This window comes from Pecten maximus, chromosome 2 (genome assembly GCF_902652985.1).
Source record: "Pecten maximus chromosome 2, xPecMax1.1, whole genome shotgun sequence".
Classification (NCBI taxonomy): domain Eukaryota; kingdom Metazoa; phylum Mollusca; class Bivalvia; order Pectinida; family Pectinidae; genus Pecten; species Pecten maximus.
The window spans coordinates 36851868-36872824 of NC_047016.1; positions in this window are offsets into that span (position 1 = coordinate 36851868).

Consider the following 20957-nt stretch of genomic DNA (forward strand, 5'->3'; position numbering starts at 1 on the left):
ATACATGTTAGTTTAAAGGGACATTCCTTCGTTCGGACATCAGAAACAATTTATATTGATACATTGTAAAACCTATGTCCAACGATGATTATATCATTTATATTCAAACGAAGGAATGTCCCTTTAATAGATAAATAAATAAATTAATTAAAATGATAAATGAAAAAATAGAAATTACAAAAATTATTTACAGTTGACTTTTGTATCTCAAAACTTTATAGTACTGTGTATTGTTACAGAATGAAATTGTTTTCAATATCCAAAATAAAATGATTTGGTCTAGTTAGAATAGTCGTCCATATCAATGTGATTTACCTATAACAGATCATCTCTAAGCAGGCAGTCGATTTAGTTAATATCTACAAAAAGTGTTTAAAAACTAAAAGAGCATATAAATGTGGTAATTGTCATTTCCGAGAAAATGTTATAAATTGAAAACTTCACTGTCATATACATATGTGTAATTATGTCACCCGTATAGCACACTAATACTGGTAATTGATCACTCATTCCTCGCACTCATGTAAAATATCAGCAATTTTAAACGGGAAAGCCATGTCCTCTATGCATGAACATAAATCTTGTGAAGAGTAGCAAATTGTAATGAAAGTAATTCCAGTCTCGTACACGTCCTACTAACAGTCTAAGCTCTACCTTCAATATAGCGAACATAACATCGTTTTATTTAGACACCATCCCCGAATATTGCGAAGTTAGGCATGGGAGATAACTCTTAGCTTCCGTTTTGTTTATAACAAGATATAAACACCGGTATGTCTCGTGTGTGACTACTATAATATATATCCTGTCATACACCCATCGTCATTGCATGTTGTTTGGTGAATTCTAATGTGGCTTAATTTCACAACCGGAAGTGGAAAGTTATCTCCCTTCTACCAATACTCGTGAGATTTGGGAATGGTCGTTAAATTAAAATTCGGTCGCTGCATTAAAGGTGGATCCTTCACGGACTATATTGTTTATTTTGGTAGTCCACTGAGATTGTACACGGGTTTTACAGCACGTGCAAGAAATCCAAATGAATAAGTGTTTTGGAATCAGATTTGTTAACAGATTCAATCACGTTTGAAGGTACTATTTATGAAAAGAACGTAATTTAAATTGATTTTAAAAACTTCAAACATCAACCTTTATGCAACTATGTTCACCATCGTTTAATTGGATGTCAATGACAGTTAAACTTATATTTTATATAGCACAATGAACATAGTTTTCTTAATTTAACATGTTTAACAAACTGATATACAGGTATTTCACGAAAGAATCCCAAGGTTATCGTAAAAATATTGACACAAATCATATACAATACTCATACGCATATAACAATAAAAATCAAAGATTGCTATTACATAAACTGAAGCTGAACTGCAAGAGACCGCTTAATGCACGATTATTGATGGGAAAACAGATTATCACAACAGACGTCGCAAAGTGGTACGCAAACAGAGCCGGTACAATTCACGTACCAGGTACATTAGGAGTGTCAACAATGACAGAGGTAGGACTTCCTATGTCGTAGGACTACTTTCCGGCGTTCTGATGGGCCAGGACCGACTAATGTGTATTCAATAGTGCATCACATTGAAAGGTGCACCGATATCACGTCGTAGCATGCAATGAGATATCAGCCATTATTAATTAATGACGGCACTGAACGATCTACAAGACAAAACCAGAACAATGAACGTTGTTATATCTTTTTTTTGTATCCAAAAACCTAATATGTAAGCTTACGCACATTTATATACATAGACTCATTAGTTTTCATTTCAAATGTGGATTTGATAAAAACGAGTTTTTATCTTAATTCCGGAAATAGACATTTTAAAAGGTTTTCAAGTGAAAGCATGGAAGACAAAATTGATTGACGGCAGCTTTTTTGATGCGCAATTTTCAATTCATGACATAATGCTGTTGTCGATATTATAACGCCATAATTGATTTTTGAATGACGTAGCAATGCAAATCGCCCAAAGGTATATCATATTGTTGATATATTCAAAACATAACATTGACGATTTCACTGGAATGACAGGTCTATCTTGTGGATACCAAACATAGGTGAGAACCTTGATATAACAAAAATCACCCTTCGTTATGCACCGTTGGAACGTTGTTTTGTTACTAGATTTCGGTGTATGTAATTACAATTCGCACATGTTCATAGACCAATATTGATATTTACGTTGAAGTACTGTTACGAATATCAAACTAGTAAGCTCCGTTTGATTTCATATGACTATAAAACGAAATGAGTACGAACACGAACGTGAACATGCTTGAACGAGAAGTTATGGAAAAGGACTTTTAATCACTCACTCTCCGCCATGTAATGGGCCGTCCTGATTGTCGGAATGTGCAGTTTGGTATTCAGTAAATCTGTCGTCTGAAATAATGCGGCCATTGTCACCAAGCTGACACGGCATATATGTACCTTAAAAGACAATATATGCCCCTTTAAACAGTGTAGTGGATCAACAATATAATGCTTGCTTCTGGGTTTTCCTGCACCGCACTATATTACAGCCGTATCTCCAACCACAATATTCAGGGCGGAGTCATATTTTCCATGGCGACAGCTTTGGTTTTCTGAAAGAGGCCCGGAATGTGTATACACTCATAATTCTCTTTTCATCATTGGCGGACGATTGCTGATAAAAAGATGACCATAGTGGGGTATACAAATAGCGAATATCGACATACATTATGTATATACGAAATACATGGAAACCCTTGGAAAAGTAAAAAGAAGTAAAAAAAAAAAAAAAAAAACTTATTCCCAAGTGTGAAGACACGTCATGCATAGAAATAGTCATCAAAAACGTTTAACTTCATACAGAATAGTTTCCATCGAGATCATGCTGTTGACGTTCCAAAAATCGTTAGTTTTAACGTCAATGGCCAATAATTGCTATAGAAATCTCTATATTAAAATATCGAAACCACGTATCCTCCTCCCTGGAGATGCAAAAGCATGTGAAGGTTAAACGAAGAAGAAGCAGGGAGGAAACTATCAAGAAATGGAAAATTGCAGGGAGAGAAATTGAAATCATCACACAGTGTTCTGATTCTGACAATTGAAGTAATCTTTGCTGGAATTCTGGTTAAGTGTAACGGCTACTTGAAAAGAAATACCAATCGATCGATTTTTCCCGTTTAGAAGACGCCATCCTAACATCGCAATTTATATACTCAAATTAACTGATTTCATCAAAGACGGTAAAAAGATCCAGATACCTTGAACGTCACTATTTCGTTTGCATGTTTTTGGCAGTTAATTGAATGACCTGAACATCATTTTGCACAATCTTTCTAGGTACCATATGCTTTTATTACATTAAACGAGCAATGTTCTTTACGGTTTAAGTTACACAGACAAAGAGATTGGATTATAGTATGGTAGGATTATACAATCATGGAATAAGTGTGGTATGAGTTCACCAAATCTCCAGCTGGCCTGATTGAAGTTTTATTTGTGTTCTATCTACCTCCATTTGAACCAAATATATTGTCATACGCTCAAAATAAAACTGGAGGAAGAGAAAAATGATCAAACTCAACATCACACACCTTTTAAACGGAAACCTTAAAATACTACGAATCCTTATCACAATTTAATACGTTCTTGAGAATTTGGTGAAATAAATGATAAAAATTCATCAGAACTATTCTGTTAAGAAAATGAATGCAATCCAAATGTGCTTCAAATGAAATTTCTAGACATAGACATAGACAAATGTATCCCCCAAAAAAATTCTTCCTCTCGATATATTGGAAATTCTGAAATTGAACCATAATTTCGTCTGCATACTCTTTGATACAGAATATGCAATATTACATTATATTAATAAAAGTACAACAGAAAAAATAATTTAAAATTCCAAGCAATAAGCTATACCTTTTTTATCATTTTGTCTTCAATTTTCGCTGGAATTAGACAAGCATTGCCAATTTTGGTAATGTTGTTTTTTGTTGAAATTGAAATCATATGAAACTATTGAAGTTGGTCATTATTCTGAAATAAACAAATTGACTCAAACCAAATAAGAACACTACCTCCTTACCATTGAGTACTTTCATGTCACAATTCTATATCTGTACCTGTTATCTGATAATGGTACCTTATAGTAGATATTCAAAATTCTATCCTTCGCCATATTTCTCTTCAACAGCCAAAACTTTAAATAACCAAAATGCATCTGAATGAGAATAGTATAACTCAACTAGGCGTTTTTCATGGTAAAACTATGAAAATAAGACGAAAATGTGCACCAGAGAAAAAAAGGATGGAGATGTTGGCAGAAAATAAACCGACAAGCATTTCTTGGTGGAGCTGATCAAATTCGAACAATGAAGATCGTCATGGTATGATGTCATCCAAAATGCCTATTGATCACCTGACATCCACGTCATCAGTTGTGATGATAGGTGTTAACGCTGTCGTTCTGATTTTCAGGATAACGACAGAAATATTCTAATCAATTTTAATAACAGTTGCTTATACTGTATACCGACAATGATTCAGTTTCAAAAGCATGGCATTTTTGTTACTTCTTTTTTCTTACTGAGCATTTCCATTACTATTTAGTCTGTCTATTGACGGATGGCCTAAACAGATGAGTAATAAGGCTTATCTTATCAAGTGTCACGTTATTTTCTGAAAACATCATACTGACACGAGGCGGACGTTAGACATAAGAAATAAAAAAAAAAAACGTACCCGGATTTGAGAATGAGGTCAAACATAATTGCGAATGTCCCTTATTCTTATATCTAAAATCAGAATAATTTATTTTGCGATCGTCTGTTCTCCGTTTTGGCTTTAGAGTTCAATCATAGTTATGATATCCGACATATACTTTTGCCTTTTTATGTATATACGAGTAACTGTAACGAATGTATTATGTTTAAAGAAACCGCATCTGTACAGATTGAATTTCAAATGTCCGAACTTGCCTTAAATATGGAGAGTATTGGACTTGGCTCGAGTGTCTTAGGCTCAAAGATTATAAGGTTCTGCTACATGTGGGCTGAAGATTACCAAAACGTTCCTGCTTCCGTGACATTTAACCAGCGATCTATCACGAGACCGGAAGTGGACACTAATGACCATGAAATGGAATCAGATTTGTTTTCTCCTTTTTGTTTCGGGCATGCCTGTTAGGTGTTTCCAAATTGCAATCTCAGCCCTCAGCATGCAATTCTTGTGTTCTCTTTAAAGAACAATTACACGGTATTTCAATACAATGAGGCTGAAATAACAAGCATCAGATAAACTCAATATATAATTATACCACATTTGTTGTCAATAAGTTGATAACATTCGGGCTGCCAACACATCGTGACGTCCGCTTGCGATCGAGTCCCCCCATCACGTCTCCCTTATCCGGAGCCTCTATCAAATGATGCTAGATAATATTAGCCTTTACTTACAAACAAATGGCGACCCTGTATGGAGATAATATTATTTCATAACAGGATTATTAAACACACAAAGGAAGCAATGAGGTCAGATATGAAATGTTTTAAAGAGTCTGAACAATTTGTACCAAGCGAATTTAAGTGCCCCGTGGGAATTTTAATTAAATTATAATAACAAATTTATTACCTTTGCCGTGGGGAGACCTGACTGCTTTTAACCCTAGACATGACATGTTCCTCTCGGGCAGGCATAATGTTCCAACAAAACGTGATGCATACGACGTAAAGCAAACCATAATGGCGAGGAGGTTTCTTGCTGCGTTACTATACCAAAAGTACAGGAGCAAGAATCACACACTCACTAGCGTTGCTTTGAATCTAATTTCATCAACACAATTAAACAATTAAATCACGTCTTTTTCCTTGTTTTTTTCTCTTGAATCAAGTTTAAGTTTTTTTATAGTCTGAGTGGTATATTCCTCTGTGTTCTTGTATCTATCAAATTACTCTGATACGTAAAGATGGGTTCCTAAATTGATTTTTAGAAAGTATCCTCCGCTTAAAAGTCTGCTATCTTTCGACATGATGTTTTCATTTAATTACTTCATCTGTAAGCATATAGTAATAATTGTAAATGTTGAAGCTGGTTGCAATTAATTATTTTTTTCCCTATTTAGACTAAAAGAATTTTTATTGGAATTATCGATTGATAGCTTTCTGTGTTAGAGTTTTGGTTTTTATGAATGATCAACATCAGGAAGAGTTTTTGATTTGATTCAAGATCAGCTGTTCGTAGTGATTATCATTAACTTATTGCAAAGGGGACCTGTACCATTTCCATTGGGAAAATACGGCAGTATTTCTTAATTTGGGGTTAAAAGCTACTTATTCCAAGCTCAAACATAACCATCAAACCTTTAATATGCATAATGATAACTAAAAGTAGGGACTAGTAGAATTCTAACATTGGCTTGTGAAAATATCATGTGAAATGTATTATGATCAACCATCTTGTCATATTAATTAACAATTACATGTACATACTACGAAACTAACAATTTCTGAGTAGGAAAACATGAACTCAAAATTGGGAAAATACAAAAACAAATTTCACTAGGGAAAGGGGCCTTTGTTCGGCCCCTATTGTACCCAAATGAGATCACTGGTATGATACATTATATAAAAGAATATCTGCTAAATGCAAAATTTATTTTGTCACGGACGAAAAAAAGTATTTATTAATCATGATTTTTTCTATTTTTTTTAATGAACCCTATTAAAGTATTATTATTATGTACATCACTTTCACTCGAAGTCACGTAGTTTTTGCTTTTTTTACTTTTTTTTTTTTTTACATTGTCATTGAAGAAATATAACTTCCTGATGTCGACAGAACACCCATGACTAGATGTAAATCCCATTGTGAATACGCCTACGGTATCTGGTGGCTGTCATTTCGATCAAAGAACGCGGAAAACGTTTAGAACCGCCCCCTTATGTTTCTACCATGATTTCATTTCAGTCATTATGACGTCATAGTTCACCTTCGATTATTTAAGCATTGAGCTGTTACCAAATGGTAGTACTGTATACAGTCGATATAAATACAATTTGGGTGACAGATAAATAGAAATTGTATTCATATCGACTGTATACTACCATTTGGTAACAGGTCAATGCTTATATTTACATTCGTAATTTCATTTTATTTACTGTAGCTTAAGACGAGTTTAAATTTGCCGCTTCCCCTATCACTGACGTCATCAAGTTCAAATACCGGAACAGCCGAAATTTCCAGAAGGATTAATATAGTCCCTCATATCATTATTAATAGCAATCACATGAAATGTTTTTTGCACAAATTTGGCTTTATATTATATTTTATAAACGTTTGTAGATATCTTCAAATTGTTCACAATTGCATAATTTCTGATTGTTTAAAAATAAAGCCTTTTTCGGCGCAATGATATACGGTTACCATTTAGAAGTGATGCGACGTTGAACGGGTATTGCACAGGACAGACTCGATTCCTCGGAAACACTTATGTTTCTATCGACTGGATTTACGTTATTTTCAGAGGAATATCATCTCTTAAATTCTAAATGAAAGTCGTCTTGACAGTAGGTGAAAACGATTCCAAGGATATTTCGTTTCGAAGCAGAATCCAGTCTAACCGGTCACATCAGTGTCGCTAACTTAGCAGACGATGTTCAACTTCACAGGGGCTCGATTTTGGAGTAAGGTAGGCCTTTGACATCAGTGAATAACCAACCACATAACTATAATTCAGTATGCATACACAACCAAAAGCCATGTCGATACTGCCGATTTTTTGCAAGATTTTTTTTATAAATGCTGGACTTTCAATGTTGTCGTGTCTAACATTTCTCACAATTCGACACAGGCCCCTGTGTGACGACATTGACAATTTGATTACTTCCTATAGATCAGGAATAGAGGTTATAATAATTTTGTGTCGAGTCGGTCGACTTCATTTTTTCTATTATTAAATTTTACTCTCATAACTTGCGTTGCTTTATTTCTTTGTGGTGGTTTATATAGATAAATAAAACCCCGAGTTCCACAAGGATCGATACTTGGTCCTTTATTGTTTATAATTTATGTTAATGATATGCCGCTATATGTGAAAAATTGTCAAATAGATATGTATGCAGATGACAGTACCATGCATGTAAAGGGCAATGACTATACTAGTGTTACCTGTCAACTTCAAGAAAATTTGAACCAAATTGTGAAATGGTGTACAAATAATAACATGAAACTAAATCAACGAAAAACTAAATCTATGTTAATTGCCAGTAAACAAAAGTTGGGTGGTCATAATCCCATGGTATTGTATGCAGATGATGAAGAAATACATTCTACATCCTGTCAAAAGTTTTTGGGTGTATACATAAATGAAAACCTTACTTGGGTAGATCAGGTAAAACAAGTGTTATCAAAGCTAGCCTCGGCAGTTGCTTTGCTTCGTAGGATGTCTACATATTTAAATACCGATGCCAAAAAAGCGTACTACAATGCATATATTCTCCCAATAATGGACTATGCTGCTGCTGTTTGGGGGAATGGCCTAACTCGGGAACAAATCACTGCAATTACTAAAATTCAAAAACGAGCACTTAGGATTATTTTAAAAAAGTCAACAATGACTCCAAGCAAAGAGCTGTTTAATGATACCGATACTCTTCCCTTTGAATATAGAATTATGTACCACACATGTGTGCTAGTGTATAGGTCATTAAATAATATGGCACCAGAATACTTGAAAACTTGTTTTACTTCTTGCAATGAAATGTATCATTATGGGTTAAGATCAACAACACAAAATAACTTAATCTTACCTAGAGCACACTCTGAGCTGTTCAAAAAGTCCCTTCATTATAATGGAGTTAAGCTATGGAACAACTTACCAACTAGTTTAAAAACTGTGACATCACTATTTGTCTTCAAAAAGAACGTTAAAAAACACTTTTTAACAATGTATCTAACAAATTGATTCTTAATTTATTTACATTATCAAACTAGGTATATTTTCAACATTCCACATGCTACTGTCGCTCTAGTATTTTTGTAAATGATTAACAAATAATTGTTAATATGTTTTGATTTTTAATTAGACGTGTTTGTGTGAGTGAGTGAATGTGTGAAGGAAATATTGACAAAAAAGTTACGATGTTTGTATTGCTGTCAAAATGAATGTTTTTGTTTTCTTCATGTTTTATGTGAGGGCCATATGTAAGATTAGTACTGTACTAAATATGTAACCCTCGTGAAATAAAGTTTTTTTATTATTATTATTATTACAAGCTTACCGGTTGTAAGTATTTATATATTAAAGTATTTAAAATGCTGAAGTATCCATCCACGTAAATATGGTATATCATATACACGTCTCTTCCAGAAGGTAGAAAGTTGTAGTAACATTTATTATGAAGTGTTTACAAAGGGATACGATAGTAACGTGACCCTGGGGTCAGGGTCTGCTGAGAGTAGCCAGATCACACCTGCAGACCAGTCAATTTTAAACAAAGATTCACCCTGTACATGAGAAGTACAAATATACTTGATAGAACTATCCCGTGAAGTAATTCGACTATGGTTGAGAAGATGAATTATTTATATGACCATTTCCGTAAACTGTAAAACGAAAGTAGGTCTTGCCCAACTACATATAGATTACGATACAATAGCTATAAATTAAATCAGTGTTACTTTCCATTATAATTTAGCAAAATGGTGTCTCAAAAATTGCGAAAATAATCCGGTAATGTTCAATGGTCTTCTGTTTTTATTACCGTCGTGTTTTCTGGGTCGCGTTCTAATAACCGACGCCACGAAATGTCATACAGCTAATGGACCGAAGTGTTATCCACTCCAAACCTCCACTTATCGACTATAGGTGCCTGATTCTATAGCATGTGGGCTTCCTACGTCATCAAATTCATTTCCCGCGAAATTACTGGGAAATCTAAAACAATTCTTTAAATGAAATGAAGCGAAAGAAATAGAAAACGTCTAAATAAAAGTATCGTGATCAGTATTGAGTACAACGTTAAAGTTCATTGTAAATAATTGCTACTATTTGCTAACCTAAAGCATAAGTAATCTAAATCAAATTATTTTAAAATCCATATTTCGTTTCTATTATAATCTTAAAATTTGTATCACAAGATCATTTAGAAGCTTTGCAGTACTTACTCTTCCAAACGCACAGATGCTTTCATTTTAACAAATATGGCGACCTGAAGCTGCGAGGCGGTTTGGATTGGAATTAAATTGCGTATATTTCGGCAAGTAAACATCGTACAATGTTCCCGTATGGTCAGATCATCTAATTTTGTCATTATGTATTCAGAACAGTTGTTGTTTAGTCGCTACCGTCATTAACATAAAAATTCGGATTATTATATAAATACTTATTTAATAATTAAAGCTCTCTAGGCCGAATGTAACTGGGGACCATTGTTTTAACCTACAACACCTGAAGCTGTATTCCTACACAGACCGAATCACTGTAAATTGTAGTATACAGTCTCATGAATACAATTTGGTTAACTATCGACATATAGGCAAATGCAACACAGAATGTAAATATAGTTTGATGAACAACTCGGATGCTGAATAAACCAATATTATTACAATGTTACTAAAGACGTGGACATTTACGTGAGGGGAGAAATCACGCTTAATACATGAAGGCCATTCGACCGTGAAATGTTCTCCCACGAGTATTATCTTTGTATGTATGAGGTATTTATGAAACAAGTGTAAAATGAAAAAAAAAATATCACGGAAATTTTCCCCATGCGTATAGTTTACCTATCGAAATCGCGAAATTAAAACCCTGCAGAAATAACCACATTTACATTATGTGACGTCATTTCATATGTATTATTAGTGTTACGAAGACACGAAGCTTTTCTTTTCTATAGTGTTCATATACGCGAGGTTCAGAAGAATGAAATACACAGTTGATAAACAGGAAAACACGTGGTGAGCTTGCGCGAATTACTGGCGTTTTTTCGACATACAAATTGAGAGTCAGCTGCTGCGATTCAGCGAGTGCTTGCGTGAAATTTCCATGGACGTGGTGTAGTCGAGTTTCCTTACTAGTACGTACTCAAGCCATTTGTGACTTTTCGAGGTGAATTAATGTCCATTGTGTGGTATGTAGTTATCTTAATAGATAGTCATTGCTATACTCGGCGAACTGTGACCTAACCTGTGTCCTATAGAGGAGTTCCTCGTTTACTAACCAGGACATCGCCCAACGAACTAGCAATCCTTACCCGTTGGACTTGTGAAACTTACTATATATCAGGTAGGACAAGTATTGAGCTTGGGATTAACATGCCGGTTTCCGAAGTTTTATCGAACGTGAGGCAAACTACCTTTTGTGATTATGACGATAATAAAATCGAAAGTAGTTTGGTTAGCCTTCCGTCTCTAATGACAAAGATGGACACGCGTTTAGGGGCATAGAAAATCACATCAGAAAGATTGACAGCATTGAAAATTCTATGAAATCGCTGACATAAAGAGTGAAACAACGGTGTGGAAAAAGACTTCAAGAAATAAAAGTGAGAAAAGATCGAGTCAGAAAAGCGTGTCCAATGTGTAATGGCCCTGTCACACTGTTGCGTATCGTACTAGCGTATGTCAGCGTATGAAAAATTATCACTCATACGCTGGTATACGCTAGGGGTACGTTAGGCATATGTTGTATACGTTTCAAACACGCTGGCATACGCTGGGATACGCTGGCATACGCTGAGGCTGAAATAAATTTTTGAGCATGTTCAAAAATTTTGTGCGTATGCGGACGTACGGTTAATACGCTAAGCATACGCTAGACATACGCTGAATACGCTAGAGGTACGATATAGGTACGTTACTCATAGGTCGAGTACGCTGGACATAAGTTGCCATGCGTTGGCGGAAGGTGTATCGTACAGCTAGCGCATTGATTGATTGATTGATTGATTGGCGTATACCTGACGATTGAGTAACGTATTTAACGTACAACTAGCGTATTATTGGCGTATGGCCAGCGTATTCTCAGCCTTTATATAGGCACTTTGTCACGTGATAGGCGGTACGCTGGGCATACGCAGTTCATACGCTACTCATACGCTAGCCATACGCAGAGTACGCTGGCCATACGCTGTTCATACGCTGGTCCTACGCTGACATTCGCTGTCAATACGCTTTCAATACGCTGGCCATACGCTACTCATAGGTTCAATACGGTAAGTATACGCACAATTCTGTATTTTCAAGAGCTTTTTGTGCGTATGAAAATTATATTATGAATTTCCATACGCAACTCATACGTTTCTCTCATACGCAACAGTGTGACATGGCCTTTAGTGACATTAACGATGACATGGAAGCTAAGAATTAGGAAACAGTTGTATTGCTTGTCAGTACCAAGATCAAGATCTGAAGGAAGAAAGCAAATCAAAGTAGACAAGCAGGATATGGATAACACGTTCAATTACGTTGCGAGTGAGACAAACAAAGAGAGTATTTATTTTGAGGAATTACAATGACGTTCGATAAAGAACAACCTTATATTCATACGACTCCTGGAGGATCGACGACGGAACACAGAACGAAAAGAAACCAGTACGTTCACGCTACATATACAACTCGGGCAGACAAGCGGTGAAAGATCGTGGATCAGCGAGCAATTACTAGCGATGAAATATATGAGGAAAACGTAAATACCACTGATGAAATACTATACCGTCAGACTGGTCGCCATGCCAAACTTATCAGAGATTAGCTATACCTTGGCAAACAGTTGTACGGTAGTAACTTTGACACGCGGGGAACTTCAAATACTACAGCTGAAGACTCTCTTGGTTCAGGTACCGCAAGAGATCGTTAGCGATGTGGATCATCCAGTCAGGGAACTAGACTGACAACGCCCACCGGTACACCACCGTTGTCCAGAAGAAGTTTCAAATAACTACAAAACAATCAGTTGGGAGATAATTATACTCACATAACACATCCGCAATCAATGCAGGTGCTAAAAGAGCACTAAACCAGGGACGGTGGAGGTAACGCTCGTCAGATTAGCTGCGCGTGGCCTTAGTCATGTGACAGGGGTAAAAGTGGCCATCCACGCGCACGTCGGAGAGTGGCTCGGAGTTCAACTAGTACAGGTCGAAGAGTGTTACCCGCATGACCGTCCGATAGCTGAGTATTTCTAGAGCTCTGAGGTAAGGGGTTATCTCCCCTAGTTTTTTTTTACGTACATGTATTATATGTGAACATGATTTTATTTGTCTGTATGAATGTTGAGTGCCAGAAGTCATTGCTGGATTTGATTGTATAAATCATGGTATACCAAGAGTACAGACGGGGAGGGGAGATTATTATACATGTATATGTGAAAGAAGGGATGCGTGCCATAGGTTCCGTTTGTTGCCGACGTAATTTCAGATCACATAGTAATACTGGAAATTAAGGAGACCGTATGTTAGATAAATCTGATTTTTTTTTTTTTTTTTTTTTTAAGATTCGGGAAATTTTCATTGTTATCGGTTACATGAATAGAAGAACTGGTGCTAGTAAAGATGCTATAGAAAATGACGTTATAGGACAACTATCACTACATGTACACTCAAATGATATAACGTGTTTATATGATACAAGTATAGCAAGAAAATAACGATAAGGTTGTAAATCAGTTTGGACGGAAATGGTTGACACTTCGTACGGCCAGGTTTACGTGTTGTGAATGACGGACATCAGGATGATACAGATGGGTGTGTTACATTTTATAACATTGTCAGATCAAGTCTTGTCGACAACGTTTTGGTTGATGAAGCAGACTTTGTCTTCATTGATACCTCCCATAGTGGTAACTACATGTACAACCAATTCTCAGACCATATTCTTCATTACTAAAACTTTAGAAGAGGAGATATGAGAATACGTATACAGAAGTAAGTAATAAATCGTATATCATGATATTGAATAAGCAACACACACCACTTATACAACAGAGAGTGAGAGGATGTATCACAGTGTTAGAAGCTACATTTTGTATGTGTATGTCTAACGTACACGACAGTGTTGATATGTTTCAATATACAAATGTAATTAAAAAAACACAATACAATATTCAAGATAATAGTAATGCAGTGGTCTAATGACCAATGTAAAACCCGATACCGAATACTCTCCCATGCCGAGATTATAAAATCGGTCTGATGAAAAAAGTAAAACCCGATACCGGGAGTATAAATCTGTCTAATGACCAATGTAAAACCCGATATCGGGAGTATAAATCTGTCTAATGACCAATGTAAAACCCGATACCGGAGTATAAATCTGTCTAATGACCAAGGTAAAACCCGATACCGAGAGTATAAATCTGTCTAATGACCAATGTAAACCCGATACCGGGAGTATAAATATGTCTAATGACCAATGTAAAACCCGATACCGGGGGTATAAATATGTCTAATGACCAATGTAAAACCCGATACCGGGGTATAAATCTGTCTAATGACCAATGTAAAACCCGATACCGGGGTATAAATCTGTCTAATGACCAATGTAAAACCCGATACCGGGAGTATAAATGTGTCTAATGACCAATGTAAAAACCCGATACCGGGAGTATAAATGTGTCTAATGACCAATGTAAAACCCGATACCGGTAGTATAAATCTGTCTAATGACCAATGTAAAAACACGATACCGGGAGTACAAATCTGTCTAATGACCAATGTAAAACACGATACCGGTAGTATAAATCTGTCTAATGACCAATGTAAAACCCGATACCGGGAGTATAAATCGGTCTAATGACCAACGTAAAACCCGATACCGGAAGCATAAATCTGTCTAATGACCAATGTAAAACCCGATACCGGGAGTATAAATCTGTGTAAAGACCAACGTAAAACCCGAGACAGGTTATTTTATAATAATATGATAATAGAAAAATACCTATATTCAATTATAATTATAATGTCTTCAAAACCCAAAAGAAAATTGCTTAAATTTGCTGGCAAGTAATATTTTCAGTGATTTATGTATGTAGGGAGAATCTTTTCAACGATGAAACTCGTTCAGACGTCTTTAATAGGTATGTTAATAGTGTTTAACCTGATCGTCTTAAGGATGTGAAATCTTACCTGATCGTCTTAAGGATGTGAAATCTGGGTATTCTACATCCAAATTCTGAATTATGAATTAGGCAGAATACCGTTGTCTATATTCAGGTAAATCAGAATATTTGAAAAATTTTCAAAGTTGCGTAATTCTAATATAATTGCATTATTTTTAAACTGATATCATATAATGTAATATATATGTAATAAGAAACTGCGATTAGAATTAAATATGGTTGACTTAGACATGTTTTTAAGTAAACGTTGTAAACATTGTAATTTGTGTAAATCTCGACTTATGGATATACATGTAATTCAGTAAGAATGTTCGGATAACCTTCTTCTAAAGGTTATCTGTAAAACACCTTGCTGACTCATTATATTTACAAAAATATCGGACAAAAATCAGTAAATAGTAATTATTTTAAACGCATTGAAAAAATTAGAATGTCAGCACATGACTTGGAGATCTAAATTAAAAGGTACAGATATATTGATTGAAATGATAAACTGTGTGTATCGTGTAATAACCTTGATATAAAGGATGTTTATATTGATTATAACTCAGTCGGCTAGAGTGCCGCCCACGTAATCTCCGGTGAATCCAAGGTGCAGTGGTTCAACACTCCCTACCCGTGTCGCTTAATGTTCCTCGGGAAGCTGAGAACCGGACCGGTTTGTGTCCTTGGGTAAGACACTTTACTCTAATTTCTCTGGATGGTATGCGACAGGCCTCCCGTATGATATTGAGTGAGGTAGCAACCAGCTACTACAAGGAAACCCCGCCTCAAAATGACCGTGGCTGTTCACGGGGCGATAAATCCAGCAAACAAACAAAAACAGTAACATTTTGTAATTAATGATCTATCTTATTCATATATTCACTTAAAATGTATTGATTCGTTTTATGTCTATCTTCCTAACATCTTTACATTTGTACAATCTTGAGGAAATCAGAATGTTAGCATGTGAGAGGAGAAAGGATGGGATTGGATAGGATTCATTTTGCGGGATAGTAAAAACTTAACATTGCATGTGAAACAATTCATAAAAGAGATGTGCTCCTATTTTTCCTTCTTGCTTTTCGAAATTTTACAGGCTAAGGGAGCTAAATCGTTCTACTTCTGAAAAATATAAGGATTTTCTTTTCATGAATATATGCTACCAAATTCAAGTCACCAGTTACAATTTACCGATATCATGAATCTCAAAAATTGTGATGATAATTCCAGTCTAAATATTGGATAGAAGTTGGTAAGTAATTTCAAAGAATTTAAATAAGCAGGGTTTTTTTTCTCTTTGAGATGCGTTCCCACTGGTATAATCAAAATTAAATCACGATCAGATATATAATCAAAATTAAATCACCATCAAAGATATAAATTTGCATGGAGACCATAAAAATACCAGGAGAATAAGGCCATGCGTTCCAGAAAGGTTAGCGTCTTCTTCCATATCTACTATGCAAATCGAGGTCAAATTAAGGTTAAATTCTCGGAATGAGAACCACATGCAGGATGGAGGCTCGAAGGAAAGCTCAAATGAACTTCATGTACGTAACAGATTGAAAGAAACAGAACGTGATCAAACTTGATAATATCTGGTGGTGATTACGTATGAGGCCTGGGCTGATCGTGACAGACCTGGAACATTATCGTGTTTGTTTCGTAACAAAACGCAACAAGAAGTAACAGAACCATTGAGAGCGAATAAAAATTAAAAAAAAACCGCAGAAAAGCTAGAAATCGTGAAAATCCACGCTTGTTTTAAATCAGTGCAAATCACGGATTTTGTGGTTATCCTGGACAAGCGTAAAGCCAGCATCAACACAATTTACGACCCGATTATCCTTTTAACTGGTTACCTGTATTTTCAAGTCTGCATTTTGATATGTTTAAAGGAAAACTGTGCACACGACGGATTAGTGAATAAATTCCGTTAGGAAAAAAATTCTATGAAATTTACGTCCAATAATATTTATACAATACTGACTTTTTTATGAGTGATGTGTGAAATCAAATATGTTGGACATGGTTTTGGGTTCGGATATCGTTATTTCAGCAGGAGGTATTTCAATATCACTGCTTTGTCCAATAGAAAGTGACACCATTGTTGACGTCGGCTGCAAGTTTCCTCATTATCGATACTGTTAACATATATAAAGAATAACAGACCTTGTCCTATTTGAAATGAGTGACTTAAGTAAAACAGTATTAGAATACAGAAATGTAAACGAGAGTAATTCTAGTTCAAAGCCTGAAATACGAGGATAGAATATAAATGAAACATAGTCATTGTACGGGGGTAATCAGAGCAGGGTTTTTCTCGGAAGGCCAACCGCATTCATATTGTTGTATATGCAATCAAAATGACATTCAACCCTTGCGTAGTATTCAACTTTGTCTACATAATACATTTGTATATATATATCATATATTTTCAATTCCTTTTTATAAAAATCCTAATTAATAGCGTCGGTTTAGATGAATAAATACATAATATTGAATAAAATTTGAAAAAAAACCCAAAAAACAAAAAACAAAAAAGCATAAATCTGCATCTCATATATGTATATACTAGTAGGCTCAAGTGATATTCCGCATGTCCATTCAAACCACTATACACCTATGATGTATGCAGTACGGACTGACTCGACATTTCATGTATACACCCATAATCGTGAGTTTGTGGATTTAATATTATCTGATGTCTAAAGGGAAATTCCTGTCTGTTGGCCAGGTGTGGATAACAACATACATATTTACATACGTACATGTCACCATGGAATTAGTAGATTTGTACATAAATCACAAACTAATGGCATGTCTTAAGACTCCTGTTACCAATGTATGTTCTATTATATGTATCACAAGACTTAATTCTATTCGCGTATTTTATGTTTGAAATGAACTAAAATTTATTTATACATGTATATGTATTTGGTATCTTTATTTTCGACGTTTTTGACTGCGTCCGTTTCTTACCTGATGTCCCGCTTTACAAGGTTTTGCCGTTTGTCTTTGTGGTGAGCATTCGTGAAGGCGAGGAAGATTTTTGGAAATCTGTTCGCGATAGACAATTCAAAGATATTGGTAGATGCTGCTCCGCAAATAATCGAGCGTAAATATAAATGATCTAACAGGATATCAAATTGACTCTTGTTTTTAATCAAGTGAAATAACTATTTCATTTATATTAGTTCATAGTACCTATCTGATTTCCACTTCAGTAATTCTATCCCGTAGTCATGCATGTAATGGTTAAATTCCCAGGACACAAGGAATCGGTCCCCCGTCTAACTGCACACGGGATTGTAGTCACAGTCATGATCAGATGACATTGACTTTACAGTCTACCGGTGTTGGTTTTACAGTCTACCGGTGTTGGTTTTACAGTCTACCGGTGTCGGTTCCACACACCGGACTTTACAGTCTACCGGTGTTGGTTCCACAGTCTACCGGTGTTTGTTCCACAGTCTACCGGTGTTGGTTCCACAGTCTACCGGTGTTGGTTGAACAGTCTACCGGTGTTGTTTCCATTTATTGGACTAATGAAAAAACAATTCACTCCGTTTCGTGTTTGCGTAGATCTTTAAGTATAAAACTCATCGCAAGTGGTTTACGACGGTTCTGTACATACCAGAATATGCTTCTCGTTTTAAACGTATTCCTCTATATTTCTTCTTTGTTCATTTCTTACTTTAGTTCATAGTTTACGCGGGTATGATATGCGCATTTCCCTATTTGTTGTTGTAAATATTTGTTTTATTCTGTTTGTTTTCAAGAACTTTGCTCAGATATTTCGTATGGATGCGTTTTACATACTGCAGAAGTCATGGTTTAGAACTCACGATCTTGTCATAATGATAAAAGCTGCAGGTATTTCTGGTTTGGCGATCAGGTGCCGTAGGCGTGAGTTCGAGGCTCGGTCAGGGTACGAGTTAGAAACAGTGTTTTTCTTTGTCACATGTATTAGATTTATACATTTCAAGTTACCTGTCTCGGAACCATCCTTTGAAAATCTGCTTCATAAAGTCTTCATAATATTTTGGATATATTCCTTGACATGACTTTCCTGAACCAAGCAGGTGCTTGGCTCGATAGCAAAATTTTCCAATATTCTGCAATGGACAACTTCTTAAGAAATCACATGCTGAAAAAAAAATGCTACGAAGGATCGAGAATTCTTTATCCCAAGAGGCTTCCCTGTTCTTGAACACGAATGCCTTCCAAGGATTTTCTGTATGTTGCAAATGAATTACGGGCGTATCTATAAAGGAAATAATGAACAATTTGCGGCATTTATTAACCTTTTCATTTACTTCAACACCATTGCACTTATATGCAAAGGTTTTAAAGATAGATGTGTGAAATGGGAGATAGCCGACTGTCACGGGTTATAATGTAAACTTATTAAGTTTTCAACAATTGCGAAAAATAAATACCCACACGACCCCTACTCTCACCCTCATCCAATCTCGAGTTCGATTCCCTTGGAGGCCTGCACTCTCCGTTAACATATGACAATCCTTTTTAAATCCTTGATGTTTGTGCTCTGTACAATATCATATATGCGTATATTCATGTGGAACACGATGTTTATTTATATACATTTGTGTGTACACGTATATTAAAATAATTTCAAGGATACAATCAAAATCTAAATATTTATTTCGTGACAGTAATCGTTGGATATACGAATATATGCTCTCGACTGGAAAGAACATATCTGTTACATACATAAAGAGATGCTATACATACGGAAGCGTATTAGGGCCACATCAAAACATTTTTATTTATATTTCCAAATTTAAATTTTACACATCAATCTGTAAATTTTACATATTAATGTGTAAAAAAATTATACACTTTAATCTGCAAATAAATTATAAAATTTACAGATAAGAGTGTATAATTTACACATTAAAGTGTGAAAAATATAAATAAAAAAAGTTTGAATTTGGCCCTTAAACGCTTCCATACATACATATTATTTTGCGATATTTTGGTGCCCGCATATTCATTTTATTATTGTAAATCAATAGAAACGAGCTCCCGTGGTTTTAACCTATATTGCATTGGGAAAATGAACAAAATTTAAAAAAAAAATCTGGAGAGAGTACATGTTTGTCTGCCTAACGATTTCCTTCATCAAACCAACTGTAAACAGAAATTTTAAATACGTGATTGGCGAAGCATTCCTTGTTGGCATGTTGCAAGCCCGGCCTTCTGTAAACTGCGTTCTTCTCACTGGCTGAAGCACAAACGTCCACACCCACACGCCTGCCATTTTTGTTGTTTTACGGCATGTCATAATATAATGACGTTTTTGTGTTATCATGATTGACGTCATTAAATGACGTTAGTTGTAAAGATTTGGTAGAATCTTTGTTTACGGTCATATCTTTTGTATGTACAAATTCTTTTATGATAAAAACGTTTACTGTGAATTATCCGAAAATTATTGTGATACCGGTCTGATCGGCCCAATCGGACCTCTGGCACCTTTGATACAATACGATCAGCCAAAATCGGCCCTATGGCACTGTAAGTGCATACCCGTTATGACGTCATAATAATAGCTCTTGGAACTCATATATAGGTCACCGATAAAACATGTTTTCCAATTTCAAGGATCAATCTGTCGATAACTTGGTTTGATTAAAAGGACTTGTGCAGTCAAAAATTATAAATTAATTATAACTATAGGTGTTAGGTATTCATGCAATAAAAATGTCTCTGAAAAAAATGTCTCTGAAAAAAAAAAAAAAAAAAACCAACAAAAAATAGTTATAGGCAGGGTAGGGCTTAACTTGCGTTATAAATGACCTCTCCGTGTTCTATGCGATCGAGATAACG